The sequence below is a fragment of the Corvus kubaryi genome, unplaced genomic scaffold (assembly GCF_017639235.1).
Source record: "Corvus kubaryi isolate FWS band 111438036 unplaced genomic scaffold, C.kubaryi_AGA036_p1.0 137, whole genome shotgun sequence".
Taxonomy (NCBI): Eukaryota; Metazoa; Chordata; class Aves; order Passeriformes; family Corvidae; genus Corvus; species Corvus kubaryi.
This window is the reverse complement of record NW_024580671.1, coordinates 4,727,034-4,744,816: the sequence shown is the minus strand read 5'-3', so window position 1 is coordinate 4,744,816 and position 17,783 is coordinate 4,727,034. Positions and strand designations below refer to the sequence as shown.

The following is a 17,783-nucleotide window of genomic DNA, read 5'->3' as shown; positions in this document are numbered from 1 at the left end:
AGATGGCAGCAACATTAGTAGCTTTCTCTTCTGAAGCAAATGTCACATTCTGCTCTGATACGCCATGATCAAAGACACTGTTCACATTTCTGATGTATTATTTAGGTGTTCCAGTGTAACTCACACCATCGTTTTCAGATAAACAACCCAAACAGGTCACTAAATGCTGAGGCCTCAGATCTGTCTTTACTGAATTTAGCAACTGTTCAAGAAATAATTTAGCACTTTTTATCTAGAAGCTAAATAAGAATTATTGCAAAGAAAAGTCTACTGGCTTTTGCCATAGGAAAAAATGTGGGTTTGACAAAAGCAAATGCAAATAAGAGATATCCCAGCCTGTCTCTATGCATCCTGAGAGGATAACAAAGCGAGAAGTAAGGAGTAGTAGCCTTTGAGGAATTGTCAAGAATAATTTGTCTATCTAATTTCTTTTATAAGAAAGTAATGGGCCCTGCAGACTGGAGACTGAGTCAATGAAGCAGAAAACCAAGTCATCAGAAGAATATAGGAGAAGAGGAATAATGAGTTTGGGTAAGACTAAAGAGTCCACTCAGCCCAGTATCCTGTCTCTGACAGGGCCATAGCAGTTGTTTATGTAAGAATGTAAAACCAGGGCAAATGCATAGTGATATGTCCTCAGTATGGCCTTGTATTGGGTTTGCATGGCAAGATTTCGGTAGCAGGGGGGCTGCTGGACGCATTCTGTGAAAGCTGACAGAAGCTTCCCCCATGTCCCACAGAGCCAATTCTCACTGGCTCCAAGATAGACCCACTGCTGGCCAAGGCTGAGCCCAACAGCAGCAGTGGTAGCACCTCTGGGATAACAGATTTCAGAATGGAAAAAAAAATCAAAATTGAACTCTTTCTTTCAGACATTATCGCAGTGACTTTAGCAGCTGACTCTTTGCTGTTCAGGGTAAAGTAAACAAGGATGGGAACTATCACTGCATACGTACAGGAACTCAGCATAGGCAAAGTTATCTAGGTAGTGTCTTTACAAACTTGCAAGTATCCAATAAAGAACCAGAAAATAAGACAAAAAAAAAAAGATCTTGTTCCCAGAAAAATTGAATGCATTGTCCACGGGTAATCCAGTGGAGTAGAACTGACCAGTGACATTATTCAAATAGATTTTGAAAAAGACCAAAATGGAAATGTAGCAGGCTGACTGTGCCTAAAGTTCCCAGAGAACATTTTAGCCTCACAAGTCCTACTCTGTGTACTTCTGAGTTTTAGGATCATGCCAGAAGAAGATGCAATTTCTTGGTCTCAGTTAATCATTTTGGCTGTGGGAAATTATATGAAGAAGATGCAAAAAATAGTTTTTGCAAGTTGCTCCAGGGAACTTAAGAAACCAAACAATGTTTCTTGCTTTACTAGAATATGTTCCTTGCACAGGAAAGGTCCTTTTATTATGGCAGGTTGTTTATCATCTCTATACTCAATGAGAAACTTAAAGGTTTAATTTTTTTCTTCAGTCATTTAACCCTAGAACAACACAAGTCTTTAAGCCAGTCTCATTGTCTCCCTCCTGAAGAGTGGCCTCATGGCTCCTGCTGCGACTCGTTAGATTTCATAGCTGGTTCAGAGCCCACTGCTGCTCCTGCCCACTGTGATGGAGAACTTGCTGTTGTAAATGGATGCAGCAGTGCAAAGATCATGGGAAGCTTATCCCTTTGTTTTTAATTTTCCCCCCTAAGGGCACTTTGTTCCAATTAGTGCCTCAGCTAGCAATTATTGCTGCACAGTGCTCTGACTTATTTCTGTTTGAACTGCTGAATCAAAGTTAGAGAATCTCTTGTGTGATGTAATATATACCCTGGTCTAGTGCTCTTGCAACAAAAAAGATCCCTTGTCAGGAATCATGGCCATGCTCTCTGGAAACGGACATTCCTCACCATCTGATTTGGTTCTCTCTTCTATGGTACACAGGAATAATTTTAAACAGTAGCTTTCCTTTGCTGTAAGGGTACGTGTACCTAATGCATATGAGCAAAACAGCATGCACAAATGTGCATGAATGATTTTTTTGTTGTTGATATTGCTTTGTCTTTTCTGGGTGCTGACCATTCCTCACAGACGGGTCTCTCACTGGATCCAGTAGCTGGCACTCCTGGAGGGAGCATTGCACCGCACAACACACACGTGTGAAAGTCTCTCTTACAGCATGTACCAGCTCCATTTGTTTTGTCCTGTTTTCCTAAGTGAGGACAAACCAAACCTGAAGAGTTGTGGAATAGCTGGTTTTATCACATATCCAAAAATCAAGATACATCAGTACACACAGTGTACTTTTTCACCCCAGAAGCTTCATTGGAATAGAAAATTTTAATGACATAATGTAGAAAGAATCTTGCCAGAACTTTGACATGTTTCACATTTCTGACATTGAATAGTTTATTTAAAGGAAAAGGCCATGTGATGATGGAGACCTTGTCATGGTTGGAAGGAAATGCAAATGAGAATTAGTCCTTTATCGCTTTGGTTCCCTAGAAGTACAGCTTTTCTGATCACCTGGCTGAAAGTGAGAGAAGGTTCTCACATACAAAAATCAGAAACAGTCCATAGATTCTGGGAGAAGCTTAGCATAGAAAGAGATAAGAACAAACCTTACCTAAAAACCATTTGGTACCACTCTAAGGAAGTAATACACCTTAAGCTAGCTCCTTATCATTCCCTATTAACTTTTTCAAAGTTGAAACATTGGATAAACATTAAAAAATTCACCCAAATTAGGCATATAATTTTCTTCAAAAAGGGTGGTGCTGCTCAAAATTAAGAAACTTGCTACCACTATTCACAAAGACAAAACAAAACAAAATGAAAAAAACCCCATATCCCTTTTGGAGCATGGGTCCCTGAGGACTGTCAGATAACATATATTCACACAACCCTCTAGGCTCATCTGTTTACTTATTTCTGTAGTTTGGCTTACGGCCATACAGCAAAAGCACTAAATAAAGAGCAACTTATGTGGTCAATTATAGACAACATTAAAATCAAACAGATGTATACAAAATAGAGAAACTAAAAATACATAATCGTCTTTACCAAACACAACAAATAACTGGAGATACAATCTGGCTACAATTGTCTCAGTTAAATTATATCTTAGAGCAGCTTCAGATCTCCTTAAACTAATTACAAATATAATGTGCCTCTGATGATACTGTCACTGAAGATTGGTCTTGCAATAATATAATTCTTACTTTTTTGCCTCTTTCATTTTATAAAAGTGAAGTAGGTAGGAGTAAATAGTTTTGCTAAGTAATACAGAGCCTGTGGAAAAAATTGGATTACTTTTCTGATGTCTGATCATAATATAATGAGAAGTAAAGGTTATTACGTGAAGTATGTTGCTTAATGTCTAGGTGCTTCTGTCATGAGAATTGTGATCTATTTAAATGAGAGAAATATTATGTATTTTATTTTTTCTATAAGGTGCAATAATCTAAAAGGATTTGGTTTGTCAGTGTGATCACAAGACAAAAGTACTTAACAAAGAAGTAAAAAACATACCTGTGAATACAGGTAGATGTCTAAAAGGAATGCATTTTAGAGATCCGTATTCTTTAGACTATGGACATGCTTCCTTAGTATTGTGATAGTGACTGCTTTGTGACTGCACAACAAAGCCTGTGAAGGTGAACAGAATTGCTTTGATTTGTATGGCACCAAGGTCCAATTGCCTGGACTGTAAAATCTGTACAAGTCTACCTACATTTAAGATGCTTGCCTGGTTAGAAATGTAAACCCCTTGTGAACATGTGTTCAGGAGGGATAAACCATGCTAGAGCTGGTTATGCTTGTGTCAGTACATTACCATATTAATCTGAACCAAGTTTTGATTTGGTTGTACCATCACATAAACTGCAGTAAAAGAGAAATTAAGAAATTACCCTCCTTCCCCAAAGAGGTGATCCCTAACTGCATAGGTATTTCTTGTACAGAGAAAATCAGTAGTGATTTTCTTAAACAAATGAATTTTGCTTTGAATTGAAACAGATCAGGAATACATCGTTTCAGCCCTTCTCATGCTGACATGACCTAAATAATAAACCCCTATAAACTGCATTAAACAATCACAATCTTTTCAGTAATTCAGCAGTGTTTTGTCATTTGAGATCATCCTAAGAAGCAAAGCTGCCACCCAGATAGGTCTGAACCAGATCATGTCTAAGTTTTGATTTCATCCTCTAAAGTCAGAGTGAGGTCACAGAGTTCCCACTGGGGTATGAAGTTTCCAAAATATGAGGCTGCTCATGAATTCCGTCAACATTCAGGCCCACAGCACCATTTAACTTCTGTCAGGAACAAAGAAAATTCCATGAGGTGGTAGACTGAATATCCCTGCAGGACGATGACAGTTCAGAGGAAATCCAGATGCATTTGCATGGGGGAAACTTCTGTAAACAAGTTCTGCACTCCAGCAAAGAAATAAATGTCAAGGTAAGCTTGGCAAGCGACAAAAAGGGATGAGTCATATTTCTCCAATTTCATTCCAAAGATGCTATCTTTCACCTTCCTCAGTACTGTAGTCACAAGACTGACAATGTGGCTGCTCCTTTATGGGAAACGGTATTCAAACATTGTGGTAAATATTTAGCAAAGCCCTACAGTAATTTTTCACACATACTTTGTTTTTATTACCAAAAATCTGGAAGGAATAAGTTTCCACATGCAGCAATCAATGTGCAATTGCCTATCTAAAATGTTTATAAGTCACTCCCCTGCCATGCTTTTAGTTGATATTTTCACGTTAAAATATATAGGATGAAGTCATTTTAGGATGGGCTTCTTGTTAAAGAGTTAACGGAAAATGTTATGTCCATTTTGCTAAAGAAGAAATGAAGGCAGCATAACTGAGACCACATTTCCAAGCAATCATTTTCTTTGAGCTGTTGAACTTCTGATTAACCAAATTGACACATCTTGGAAACTCATTTTAAGACTTCTGTGCATACAGATCCTATTGACTTTAATTAAAGTGCATAGGAATTAGAAATAAAAGGCCATTTTGGAAAAGATTTGCAGAAGGTTACATGTGATGCCTGGGACGCAGCCCAGGACTAAACCCAGTCCCTTAGCTCTCAAGCCAGAGAATCAGCAGAGTAATTGTCATTCCTGCTAGTGCTACTGAGTAGTATTATTTTCCTAAAAGAAGGATAGAAAGTACTTCTGTCTAGCTCATCCCTATTCTCTAGTGTTTGTTAATCTGACTGCACCTCACTAATATTTTTTCTCTGGAATGAATAATTATTTTTACTTTAGTGAACAGAAGCCAGTCCCTGATACAAAGATTGTGATATTAAATGGAGAACCCAGCAGTTTATTAAAGGTTTTCAGGTGAGTTCATCAGTAGTTTGTGCTAATTAGATCTCTAGGTGAAACTTTATGTATAATGGATTATTTTCCTCTCATGACATAGTGTTGCCATTTCTGTTTTCAATTAATTTTTTAAAAAACTGAAATGCATAGAAGAGTTTAATGTTCACGAAAGCAATTCAGTTTGAATCTTTTTATGCCTAATATCCCAGGATAGTGATTTTTTCATACTATCCAGGTAAGGTTTTTACATAAAGAGATTCCAGATTGTTGCTTATTAAAAATTACATTTATTCTTGTCCCTATTCTCCTATGATTACTCTTGCAAATACTCATCCTTGAAAATGTAGTAACGTGTTCTAATGACACGGTGTTATTCTGCATGATTAGTGTTGCAGAATACAGCTAGGTTCTTTTTTATGTGGTAAATTTCTATCTTATCCAGATGATTTAATCCAAATTATATCTGGATTAGAAAAGCAATTGTGGTCTGTTGAATTCACCAGCAACCTCGAGATTCCTAAGCATGTCAATTTAAGACTATATAAGTATAAACAAAGCTCATCATTTCCAAGGGATATGTCAGCTGTGGTTTAACACGTTCTTGTTTCTTGCTTATGGACATCAATATGCATGCTGCTGCACTGAGATGTTTAATCCCATGCCAATGAACAACACCAAACCTACTTCGAAAAAGCCAAGTCACCACATTTTTATTCAGTTCTGCCTATTGTCAAAGCTAAGTGCAAGAAAGAGAAGTGTCCTGAAAAGCCATTTGGAAACCTTATGGTAAACAATCTCCAAGCTAGTGATAAAAACATTTCCAAGGCATGTGTCTTGGTGTCACTGGTTCAGAAATCTCCCAAAACTGTTTCTGGGTTTAGCAGTGATTTCTGGTTTGTCTTGGTTATGAAGAAATCAAAAAGATTTCTTACAGCACTGGTCCTGGGAGCTTCAGTTTTACCATTCTTGGAGTCCCTAAGTAAGTAGAGATGTGCAAGTGAGAAATGCTAAAAGCCAGAGGTGTAATTTTGGTTGGGAGAAACTCTGATCTTACCTACACAAGTTCATTCAACCTTACTTTCTCCATACTTAGCCACGTGATTCATTCAGCTATGTGTCTGCATGCTGTTGAAGTGACTGGGATGACAAGACCCCATGAAACTAACAGCCCCTGTATGAAAACAGCCAAATAAGATCTTCCCTTACATCTTCTGTCCCCCATCACCTTTTTTCCCAGCCTACCTTTCATATATGTCCTCCTCTTCATTTCCATATGTGGGTTTCTATCACTTCCCTTCTTCCTGACAATCTCTCTCATACTATCTTTATCCTTGTTTTTTGAATGTTGGAAGAAAGAGGTAAGTGAATTAGACCTGTCAAATCCATGCGTATTGCATAGTCATGCCCTGTAACCATGAGAAGCGTTTACTGTGCCCATCCTCTGTTCCTTTTGCCCACTTACTCAGTCTCAAATCAGACTTTCTGTGTGGAACTCACCTCTCCTGGCTTCAGACATGAACCCCTGAGCCAGCTTCCCAGGGCTCTGCCTCACAGAAGAAAGAAATAGGTATTTGGAGACATGATTTATCTCAGGCTTTTTAAATGCCTACCTTTGGATAAAACTACTTGAATCTTGTAAGACCTTCTTCCTCCCCACTGACTAGAAGGGGAAGCCAGATAAACAGCTCAACAACTGAGAGTCCTATTTGAGATACTTACATTTGGCCAGAAAGATGTTTAGTAGCCATGCCCCATATAGACCAGTGGCAGACAATGGGAATTTGAAATAGGAAGATGGTGAAAACCACAATTCCAGCTCTAAACAGAAAAAAACCCGAAAAATATTTAGATATTTAGAGCTGGCAGTACCAATAAACTATGTACTATTGCAAGGTTTTCAAGCATTTGACCTTTTTAAGATGGCAATTTGTGAGTTATACATAAAATAAAGTTAAAAAAAGAAGATCCAAATCAACAATAACTGTAATACCCAAAATGATCTGATAGAAAAAACTTTTACACTATGGGTTAAGCTTGATGCTTTAGATGTTACAGCTGCCACTCTTCATCCAGTTTCTGAACTATAAAGATGGGATTAATGGCCTTACAAGCATGAAGGTGAGGAATCATAATAAAAATAAACATACTGATTCACATGAAAAGCATGTGCCAAATAAATCCTTAAATCATTTTACGCAGTCTGTCATTCAAGCATATTTGACTGTCATCCAAATTGCTGGAATTGTCCTTCACACAGAAAAAAAAACCCCTCTGTTTATTTTTAGGATAATTGGAAGAGCAACATATTATCTTCAAATTAATGAATAGGTCAAGTTGTTTTTATAAGCTTAATAATATTTTCCATTGTCCCTCCCTCCTTAACACCTATCTTCATTGCCTAATCATTCACATACTTTATTTTTTTGAGTTTGGGTGAGTCATGAAGTGCACATTATGATGATAAATATATCATCTCTGCTTCCTTTTAATGTGAACTCAGTGGTGTGATTCATGCCATAAACCTATTTTACTCATTCTATCCTTTGTTCATAACCTTGACTCTGTTAATATCAACAGTACTGCTGGAATCACATGTTTCTACTTAAAAGTTAACATAAAGGTCTTATCTGCTTTACATTCTATAAATTCTGTCTGACACATTTTTTTTCCTATGACTCCAGCTATTCATTTGAAATCACAAACGTTATTGTAACACAAGCTGAAGAAACTCACCTTAAATATGAAGGTTATATTTTCCCTCTATGATGCCATTTAACTGGTTTGAGTCAATTAAATATTTTAAAGGATACTTAAGAAGCTCTTTCTTTCTTTTACAGCTTAGTTCACAACTTCAAGCTCTGCTGAGACTGTTTTCCAGTGCTATGTTAGAAAATCAATACACCCTGTGTGTGTTGCTCAAACAGAATCACAGTTGGTGCTCTCTTGCCTGGCCCCACAGACTGTACCTATATTCACACCATCCCTGAAACCCAGGGTATGTACTTTGCTTCTCCAGTTTCCTGTGAGTAACAAATGACTTCGCAGTAGCTCTGAGAGTGCAGTGGTTGGTGATCCTGAGTGAGAGCAATTGCGTGTGTGTCATTAAAGCAACATGTAGCTGAGCCATAATAGTCTAAAGATAGTAACACATCATTATGTGTGCTCGTGTCTGAATAGTGAGGGAATGTAAGATCTTCCTTAAGAGGAAGTTATTGAAAAGTTAAGATAAAAAGCACACAGTGTAAGATGTTTTCTATGCAATCCTTTCAGGAGGCTCCATTGTGACATTAAATCACTGATTGGCTATGTTTGTGTGCTCAGAGAAAGACAATGATTAGAAGTTGCTGCTTAATTATGAGGTGGAGAGAAAACAGTGAGATAATTTGGAAGTGAGCAGAAAAACACATAGACATGCTGTGGGACATTCTGAAAGCAGAAAGATCAGTTCATCACCTTCCAGACTTAGAAAAGACAGGCAAGTGCAGAGACTGTTTCTTGTTGCTACAGGGGAAGTTTTGTTGGTTTTTTTTCCTGAAAAAAAGTAACTTCAGATAAAATATTTTGTCCAGTGCTAACCAATAACCAATGGCCTGCCTTTCCATTCAGGGCTGAATTTATTTGAAAGGGTCTTTGAAGGGAACAGATGTGGGAGTATATGCTGTGAATCTGTGAAGAGGTGAGAGGAGCAAGTAGGGGCAGGTGAGGAGTGGTGGTGTAGGAGATTCAGAAGTTTCCTAAAATGGCTTCCCCCTGGTAAATCTTTATTTGGTGCTGCAATCGGACAAGACCTACTCAATGCAAATCTGCTAAGGCAACCAGATTGAATAGCTCTAGACCATAGTTTTGGTCCATCCCTAGATGAGAAAATAGCATGGCAAATTGAGGAATGTCTTTCTCACTCGTGCAAACGGCAATCTTACTATTAAATTCCATGAGTCAAAACAAGCACATTAATTAAAGCACCTACTGGGACTTGGTCTTTAAATATCTTATTTGACCACAGATCTTTGAAAATCTTTGGTTGCTATTTCATTTGTGATGTTTAAACAGCGGTAAAACTTAATTTTCCATTTTCATTCAAGGTTGGAGTAAGTTTTGATACAACTCAAATTCCTATGGCTAATTTTAATATTAAGATTAAACAAGGAAGCATTGTTTTACTTGAAAAGCTCCTTTCCATGGAAACCTGATTTATAGCATAATGTTGAAGAAAGAGACCAGGGTTATCTAAACACTCACTATCCCGTTTACTATGGTTATCAGTTGAGGACTAGTATATATTTATTATGGAATGGCTAGCTGCTCTGGTACAGCTCACTTGTTTGGGCCTTTTGTCTTCTTTTCTTTCAGGATGACCACTGCCTGTTTATCCCGGCTTGAGAGGAGCACAGCACACCAAGTTGGCTATTTCTATACCTGCGAGAGCTAAACCACCCCTGTGATGCCTTGCCAGCCTTGCCAGTCCCAGACCCTTTACCTTCCATCCCCCCTGCTTTCCCTCTCCTGGTGGAGACACAGCATTCTCCCACCCCTGGCCCCGGCTCCTCAGGCACTCAGCCACCATTCTGCAGCAGGTCTGACTGGATCTGATGTCTGCCAGAGACTGTTCTTCAGCAGCCAGGCCCCGGAGGTAAGAGCAGTGACTGAGAAAGGCTTCCCCAGGTAAAATATGACTTATTTATGGAAACAGAGCACTTGAGGAGAAAAGTGTTAATGCGAGATGAGCCAACGTCTCACCCAAAAGATTGACAGGCCTAACACTTCTTTGGACCCCCCTTTCTGGATGGAAATGCCTCTGAAGGACTTCACTTTTCTTAGCTTCAGAGCAGAGATCTTCTTTATAACAAGGCAATGACTCTGTTTTGTGTGTCTGTGAGCTCCTTTTGCCAAGCTCATCTGGTGAAGAAACTAATGGACACTGGAAACATTCCTGTGACTGCCCTGCTTCATGTACCGCGTGCTGCACATCAGCACAAGAGGAGTCCCTGCTTCTAAAATTGAACTCTCTTTCTTAACAACCTCATTTACCAGGACACTGAGCTGGCGAATCAGATGCACACGACTTGCCTGGCTGTGCTGCATCCAAGCTCTGCCTTCCTGCAACATATGCTCTCCCCTTGAAGTTCACTGCAGGTAATTTCATCTCTAAGAGCTTGTAGGTATCTGGCTATCTACTTTTTTTGTTGCTTATTGCACTGGGAAAACTCTTGAAATTATTTGTTTCCTTGCTGCTTTGACAGACCATGCCATCGGAAAGGCACATGTAATATTAAAAAAGATAATGAAATATCTCCCAGTATATCTACAGCTGATTTAAAAACTGTTTAGAAATATCTTGGTTTGTGTTTCATTTAATTATTAGTTGGTAAGAGATAAATTATTCTATAATTTTCACTCAAAGAGTAATCTGTAAGTATTCACAAATGCAGACAAATCTTTTTAAGTAGTGTGTGTATATATATATATAATAAACAAACCAAAACTCCTACTTAATTTTGTGTGCTTTAGAATTCTGCACATTAAATATGAAGGGCACTATCTACAGATATAATCTAAGCAATTCTTTTTCTTAAAAGCAGTGACTATGATCTTGGTTCAGGAAGTAAATGAAATATTTCAGAATATAGCCTATCTTTCTGAAGGTAGAAAAAATAGGGCGGGACAAATATTTGCTGCATCTTGTACTACTTGTAGGAAGTAGCTGCTTTCTTTGTGTCATTGGAAATGATACAAACATGTACTATTACTTGCTTGTTGGCATACAGGCTAGAAATAAACGAATTATCTATTTAATGTATGCCCTTCCTTCTGGATCTCAGGTTTCAGTCCAGTGAGTTAAAGTTACTACCAGCTTTCAGGCTATGAGATAAATCTCTGCCCCACAAATGTCAGTAGGAGGTTTGGCATTACATTAATTGGGACCAGGATTTTACTCCATGAGTATTTTTTGGAGAAGATCTGAAATGCTGTGTTAAAAATTCAATTGACAGAAATCTCAGCTTACAAGTATGTAAGGCATTCATTTCTATCTTTATGTAAAATGATTTGGTCAGTACCCCAAGGCAGTTAGATTAAGACTCGTTACAGCTTTTACTTGCTGCTAAAAATTCAGCAATTCACACCTAGAATAGATTTTGTTTTTACTAAGAGAGAAACAGACTCCAGATATTTAGCTTGTGACACAGATATGATTTATTTTAGACCATGCATCAGTCTAGAGTAGATGGCCTAAGCTGCCAAAGTCAATGGCTGGTTGTCTTAGAAGCCCTTCTAAGTGTACTAGAAAGTTATACATCAACTTACACATCGCTGTGCGTAAGGTTTTGTGGATGGCACAACACACAGATGTTTTTCCTCACAAAACAGATGAATACATTAGCCAAGGATTTCTTAAAAAGGAATGTGTTACTTCAGTGACAGCTGACCAGTAGTGCTCTTCAGCTGAAGAAATTTAGTTGTCTCTTGACAGCAAGGAGATTAGTAATTTCTTAATTCACTCAGCAGCCTGGAGCTTACACCAAAAATACTATAGGCTATGTGTACTACATAATAATTCACAGTATTTCACAGAGGCTATGTCCCTTACCATTAGGCTTTCAACTGGAGCAGAAAGAAAATAATACAAGCTCACTGTAAAAATACATTCCTGCTGTTTCTGCATAAACTTTTCATCACAAAAGCAAGCTCAGACCATCCGAGTGGTGAAGGGAGTGCCCAGCGCAGCACCCAGGTTGTGCAAAACTGGCTTTAGGCCAACTTTATCTTCTCCTGGTTGTGGAACCCTTTTGAGGCTGGTGTATGGCAAAGAATTTAAAGGCTAGTGTAGATGCCAGCAGTCTCAAAAGGGCTATTTTAGTAGCCAGGATTATTGGGGCATAAAGGAGCCACAAAGCCCTTGCTCTCTGACTGCCTCGTGCCAATAAAACACAGCAAGGGAGTGACAGAAGATGCTTACAGCATAGGAGGTTTTCACTGTTTTTTGTGAATATCTTTGTGACAAATCCCTCTGGCATCCTGGACTCACGCAGATCTGCCCTGGTTTGCCGGAGTTACAGTTTTGGGGAGACAACTGAAGTGCTGGAGATTACTTTTTAAAGACATTATACTGACAAATTAAGTTCAAAGTCTAAGCAGGGCCCTCCCAAATGGCAACTCTCCAGGGCTGGACAGTTATAGCATTAACTTCTATAAATCTTTTCAGGAGCTTCTTGGGCTTCAAATACTTCCAACATTTCGTCATTCCCGTTAAACAGGGAAAATTGCTGAATCCTTTTTTGGAGGCCAGCATAATTATATTCTCAGAAAATAATAATAATAATAAAAAAAAGTTGGAAAACAGACCATATGATAGAATTAGTTAAGTATCATAGTAAATGCTGGCAAAAATGTTTATACAATGGCTTTCTTAGATGCACTCCTGGAAACCAATGTTGATACAAAATGGTGCAAGAAGAACTTTTAAGAGATTTGTTTAGGACTCTTCTTTGTAGCTGGGGAATAGTGTAATTTCAGTTATAAAACCTCTGCCAAACTGTGCACATGTATCACTGTAAAGTGTGCACTTCTTTACTTGCATGTCCCAAACAAAACCAACTGGACCAAATGTTTTTGTTGCTTTACATCGAGTGCTTTTTCCTCCATCATATTTGCTTGCTACTTCTATTCCTGTTAATTAGAATTCTGGGATATTTGGGAGGTAAAAATGGGAAAACCAGTGTCAAAGGAGTCTTTTCAGCAATAAAACTGATCACATTATTACAGCCAGAAGCTCACAAGACAACATGAGCAGTGTGCTCATGCAGCTGGGTACTTCCATGAATGATTCAATAAAGTATCACTTGTTTAAAAACAAAAACTGTCCAGTGAACTAACACTCTACAATAAAGCCTCCAATGAAGGTATGCTTTCTTTTTTTTTTAATGTTGTGACTAGAGCTATTGAGATAAAACTTGGTGTCCATCCTCACATCTCTACATAAAACAAAACAAAAGAAGTCGGACAGAACCTGGGACAATGTTATATGGATTCAGAGAAAGAAGAGACTCAAACTGATGAAGATTCCAAAAGAAAATGAAAGGAAATATCAGTCTGGAAAACAGAGTAAATGTCATGCACTGTGTTTGGGCCCTGTTATGTTTCAGACTCAGAATACCTTCACTTGGCAAGGCACTACACTGCTTATCACTATTTTTTAAGCTGATGCATGACTTTGGTGTTCAAACGTCTTAAATAAATTAACTCATCTGACACAGAGTCTTCTCTGTTTGCTACATGGATAAAAGGAAGCAGATTCAGTGCCATTTATACCACAGAAATTGAATACTCATATAAATGTGCTTTTATATGTCATTTTCAGGAAGTCACAAAAAGAGGAGATCCAAAGGCCTACTGGATGCAAGAGACTTTTCTAAAACACGAATCATTGAAAGTTCATAATTTCAATTTGAAGAACATCTTTTGAATCCTGTATTTCCCAAGAAGAATGTTAATGTTAAATTTCAGTAGTCAGCTTTTGAGCCGGAACCAACTTGGAACAAGGACTCAGTTGAAGCATAAGAAAACCTTTTCATTTATTTTGCAGAAATTATAAAGGCTTGGTGCGCAGAAAAGCTAAAGTTGCTGGAAAACTGCAAATCTCACAAGAGCACAGAGGGAAATATGCTTCTGGAGATGGATTAATGTGGAAAATTGAGACAAGAACCTCTCACTGAGCATGCCACTGGCTGGTTGACACAGAGTGAGACAGTGTGGTCTGGATGGATCATGGTATGGCTGATCATGAGGCCATACTGTCATACTCTTGCACACATACAAGTTAGTTAAAACAGGCTCAAACTTGCAGGCTAGAAGTGTGCAGGCTCCAGGGGGTCACCTACAGGAAAGCTGGGTGCACATGGGTGGCACCACAGGTGCTGCTGACAAGGTTCCAGCTGCCACCGGAGCAAGGACTGCTCACCCTTAGCATGGCTCATCCAGTCTGTCACATGGTTATTTCTCTGTATGTTAATGTGCTGTGTGTGCAGGCAGGTGTGTCAGTGAAGGAAGATCAGCCTGTGTCAAGGAGAGTTGCTGCTGGCTGTGCTGGCACTGCTTTGTCCTTTCTGCGCTGGTCAGACCCACAAGCAGGACCAGGCTGCACCTTTGGCATCAGGCTGTGCAGGGCCTCAAAACCAGCCCTGGGCAGAGGGGTGAGCTCAGCCACACCTACGCCAAGTGTGGGTGGCAAACCTCGAGTTTCACATCAGGCTCCTGGACAATATTTTTTAAACTAGATTTATATATTTATAAACAATATTTATAAATTTATAAATATAATATAAATCTATTAAAAAAAAAGGAGGTTCTTAATCCTAGGTACTTACATCCAAATTTAATTTAAAAATGTATTTAAGTTATTTAAGATAACATACTTGAATATGTATGATTAATATATCATTTTTAAAATATGATTTAAATTTGTAGATCCAGGAGTAATGGGATATGGCAACTGGCATCCCAAAGCTATAACTGAGTATGACTTAGCTGTGCTTTTGAAAGAAGTCTGTTCCTAAAAATACTGAACACATTTTCATGTACATATAGGAAGCTTAACAGAAGGAAAAAAAAAAAGGCATCAGTGGCAGGACCCAAGGGAATGGCCTGAAGTTGTGTCAAGGAAGAAAGGTTCTTTACCCAGACGGTGGTTGGGCACTGGAACAGACTCCGCAGGGAAATGGCCACAGCTTGACAGAGTTCAAGAAGATTTTGGACAGTACTCTCAGGCACAGGGTGTGACTCTTGGGGATGGTCCTGTACAGGGCCAGGAGTTGGACTTGACGATCCTTGTGGATATCTTCCAACTCAGCTTATTCTGTGATTATAAGGTATTTTTATAATGATCATCATTTGCAAAAATGCCATGCTTGGAGGCTACATAGGGTTTCATACATGTTCTAGTACTTCCATAAGCCTCAGTGGCCACAGGAACAGCTTAGAGGTGCTAAGTATTTTTCTAGCATCAGTACTTCGCCATCTGTTTCCTCCTGAAAACATCATTCTCGGCAGGAGCCAAGGAGGGTATGTAGCAAGCAGTGAGAAATGGCAGAACTATAAAGTAGGAACACAGTATAGGAAAACATCTACTTATAGGGTGGACTGTCACCAAGGGAAGCAATTTTTGGGTTTTAGTGTAATAAAATAATTGTACCACACTGAACCTTTCTTGCAGTTTTAACACCAGATGCTAAAATATGAGGTACCTGATAATGCTTTTAATTTATATACAGTTCTTGACATAAAAGTAGATTGGAAAAAAATATGATTAAATACAATACAGCAGTGCAGATTCAGGAATTCTTTTGAAGATCAGTAAACTAAAAAAGAAATAAGTCATGCCATTTTCACTCTTCTCCAGTTTCTATGGCTACGGAAAACCAAGCTTAGAAACTGAATGATGCATATGTCTAACTTGGCAAATTAATAAAAGTCTAAATGTCAGTGTAATAGTGTAATTCTGAACATTATTCTAGCTTCCTGTATTTGAGTTTCCTTTACATGAGCTTGAGATGAGATGGAACATAATTACTTGTTAATTGCTTTTTAGAGAACAGGCTGCAAGAAGACATGTACAGCACCACGAAAAGTTAACAGGCATGAGAATATTGGTTTATATTCAAGGTGAACCTTCCACAGCACAATAATATATTTATGATCAGCTGTTGGGGATCAACCCAGTTACCCAAATTGGTAACATCACTTCACATGAACTAAAGGTCCTGCATCTCTCCACCTGCCACTTGAAAACAGTGTAGGTCTCCCACAGACTCTCTGTTATCAGCTCTGATGGGTGGCTTAGATATTCCAGAGCTTCTCAAATAGCATCAGGCACCCAAGTTAAGCAAATGAAATGCTCTCTTCATGACTGAAATAGCCTTCAGGCCACTAGAACAACAGTTAAACAAATTCTGGGTTTATGATCAGGCAGCAGATAGTGAACTACAGGAATTATGCTGGGACATGCAGATTGCACAGAGGATTTAGTAGGCAATGAATAGAAAAATTCATCTGGGAAGGGAACATGAGAAAAGTAGTTTGGGAAATGATGCATGGAACACAAAAAAAGAGACATGGGTTTTGTGTTCTGATAAGATCAAGACAAGTGATGTAACCTGCTTGCCTCTTGGTGTATCAGATCATACTGGTACAACTTACATGCACTGGAATGATTACCTGGCACATGATACTGGAAATGATTCAGTATTTAAGTAATGTAGCAGGCAAAGCTGCTTTTTCCCCATGGGCCTTATGCCTTGGCTCTCTGAGTATCCTTTTATACACAGGCTTTGTTCTTTAAGGTGCTATGCAAGCCACACTGAGGTCTGTTAAACAAACATGTGCAAGTTTTAGTTCATAGGAGCACATACAATTTCTGGACCCATGAAAAAGCCACCCCAATATATAATTAATCGCTTGTAAAAATTAGGGCAATTTGATCTCATCTGGTTTGGCCCTGCTCTTTGCTGCTCTTATCCTAAAAGGCTGCCACCCACTATTTGCTGCACAGAGGTGTTCCCCCTGCTCAGCTCCATCTTTTCGTTCCCACATGTTTTGCCTGGAGGGACTTCACCTCTACTGGCCTTGTCCCTTCACCAGCCCTGGAAGGGCAACTACATCAGTACCACAGCTGCACATGGGGGCTTCTTCCAGTTCCATTCTGTTTTCTCACAGATAGCACATTTCTCTTTTTAGTAATTTCCAAGTTTCTCTTTTTTCTTAGTAAACAAAGATGTGAGGTAGCCACATTTTCTCACTTATTCTCTCTTCCTCTCTTAGAGTTGTCTATTCATCATGTTGGAGACAGTTTCAAAGGCAAATAGATCGTCACATTAATTTTTATTTGGGATTCAAATATACCTAAATGAGAAGGTCTGTCTGTACTAAATAACTTCTAAATGAAGAAGTTAGTAAAATGCTAACTGTTTTGAGTTCTTTTGAGGGCAGGAGGATCTAGAAAAGACACATTTAGAGCAGTGACAATCTGGATCAGGAAAGACTGCCAGTCAAAAATCATATAAAAGGAGCATGTTAAGGAAGAAAGAGAAGTCCTTTCAGAACAGCTAAAGAAATATAAATATCCTCGATCCTCCCAGCTTGTGCTTCTTACTCAGCCACAGACTCAGAGAACTTGGGAAGCAGCTGAACTGGTACTAGTGGCTTCTTCCCTGCCTCGAGGATAACAGGAAACTGAGATTGCAGTGGTTCTTCTGCAGTTGCCACTGCAGTCACCTTTGCTAAACAAGAACAGCATTTGATGAGGGATTGGTACTTTTCCATTAAAAAACCCAAACAAATCACAGTTCCCTCTCTACTGTCACAGCAATTGGCACTTCTCTAGTCAAGCTTTTCACCAATGAATAGTCTTGTTTGGGTATCTTTCATTGGCAATACAAAGCTAAAAGTGGAAAGAGAGTTTAACT

The 17,783-nt window shown here is 38.7% G+C and overlaps 1 long non-coding RNA gene across 5 annotated transcripts in view; it reads left to right on the top strand.

Moving 5' to 3' along the window:
* The window catches only part of LOC121659529, a 42,395-nt gene extending 26,854 nt beyond the window's left edge, over positions 1-15,541 (top strand). For 2 of the 5 annotated variants that reach the window (XR_006014364.1, XR_006014367.1), the window contains exons 3-6: positions 4,284-4,449; positions 5,272-5,346; positions 8,166-8,323; positions 9,679-13,313. This is a non-coding gene — a long non-coding RNA (uncharacterized LOC121659529). Of the gene's footprint in view, positions 1-4,283; positions 4,450-5,271; positions 5,347-8,165; positions 8,324-9,678; positions 13,314-13,684 lie in introns of those variants that run through there. The other 3 variants (XR_006014365.1, XR_006014366.1, XR_006014368.1) reach the window with 3 other exon arrangements.
* The last annotated feature ends 2,242 nt before the right edge of the window (positions 15,542-17,783 follow it).